Genomic DNA, 1844 nt, shown 5'->3' with positions numbered 1-1844 from the left:
CCCTTATGATCCTAATGATCTTTTTTGTGTTCTGAAAACTCGCTTAACTGTTGTATTACCCCAGAACATGACCTTATAGATACTCTTAATTGTTTTTTCACATGACATCTGAATTTCCGATAACTTGGAAGCTAATGCGCTATATAGCAAGCTATTAAAAGTAGTTTCATCCTTCGCAAATCGAACCATCGTTAAGCGAAAAACAGTTGCTTACATGGTACGCTTTCTTCTGTTATTTTATTTTTTTCCCCACTGCGATTGCGGCACGCCAAGTGGCCAGAAAGTTACGCTATTGTGTTCGGCGAGATCTTGTGAAAGCGAAAGCGAATGGGAATTGTTTACATTGGTCTGTAGAATGGATTTTACAAACGTGAGCGTCTATAGCGCAATAAATTTCTGCAACAACGAGAGGAGGACAACATTTGTCTTCTTTTTACCCTAGGAGGTGTAGACTGCTGCTTTACAGAACAGTTTATTTACGATTTTCTTGTAACATTTGATATTTACTGGTGAATGACGTGTTCTTTAAGGGAAAAAATTGCTAGTAAACAGCAGAAGATCTGACCTTTCGCCAAAAGGCGTTGTATACCTACTAAAAAACGTGAAGTTATTTTCACTACAATTCCAGTCAAATCAGAGAATGTGGAACATAGAAACGCTTATGGAATGCAGCCCTTACATTATCTACCGCAGCAGATACGGTACCACAACTATAGCTGAAGGAAAAACCATGTAGACATAGGGCCTAATAAAAGGGATCCCCAACAGAGAAGAAACCAGTTTCAATATGTTGCTACATCTGACTCACGAAAGACAGTACCTAATCTTAGACACATTCGCTTTTTAAGCAAAAATAGTTACATTTACAAAAATATTTGTGTGTTAGAAAGTCAAGTGAAATGTAAGACTGTGTGAAAATGGCTCAAATGGCTCTGAGCACTATAGGACTAAACTGCTGAGGTCATCAGTCCCCTAGAACTTAGAACTACTTAAACCTAACTAACCTAAGGACATCACACACATCCATGCCCGAGGCAGGATTCGAACCCGCGACCGTAGCGGTCGCGCGGTTCCACACTGTAGCGCCTAGAACCGCGCGGCCACTCCGGCCGGCCGACTGTGTGGAACATTAGGCTTCCTATGAAGTTGTTACAAGTGCTTCTTATTATAACAACAGACAACAAAAAATGAAATATATTCTTCTGATGCCTGAAATGTGTTTTTTTTCTCTTGTTTTACTCGGAATAAGTTGCAATTATACACACATTTGCAAGTGTTTCATCACCTATAAATTGTAGCTTATGCCACTGAATCAGGGAGATTCGGCTGTTTTTACATGTATTTCAGGATCATTCATGTGTCTTTATAATTTGCTGATGCTTGGAGCGCAAAAATGTAATAACTATTTCGCTAATTAACTATAAAATAGTTAAATGCATGCTTTGATTCTTCTCGTCGCTTGGGGCGCTAGTCTTGCACCATCTGTCAGAAGGAAACAATTTTCACAGCTATACATATATTTACATACACACAGTGGAAACTATACTGTACATTAACAGTATTCCTATGGCAAAAGAAAATAACTGGAGCTATTAAAGGAATACTGAATGTATGATTGCATTATATAGGCCACCTTTTTTACAATATTGATTGATTACTATCGTATGCTAAAAAAAGTCTTATCTCAAAAGCAAACAAAAGTTGGGTAAGTACCACAAAGACATAATATACACCGACATGACCCTACATATGGCGGCAGTCTAGATTTCGTTATACACTCCTGGAAATGGAAATAAGAACACCGTGAATTCATTGTCCCAGGAAGGGGAAACTTTATTGACACA

This window comes from Schistocerca cancellata, chromosome 9, assembly GCF_023864275.1.
Source record: "Schistocerca cancellata isolate TAMUIC-IGC-003103 chromosome 9, iqSchCanc2.1, whole genome shotgun sequence".
Classification (NCBI taxonomy): domain Eukaryota; kingdom Metazoa; phylum Arthropoda; class Insecta; order Orthoptera; family Acrididae; genus Schistocerca; species Schistocerca cancellata.
Note: the sequence above shows the minus strand (reverse complement) of the source record.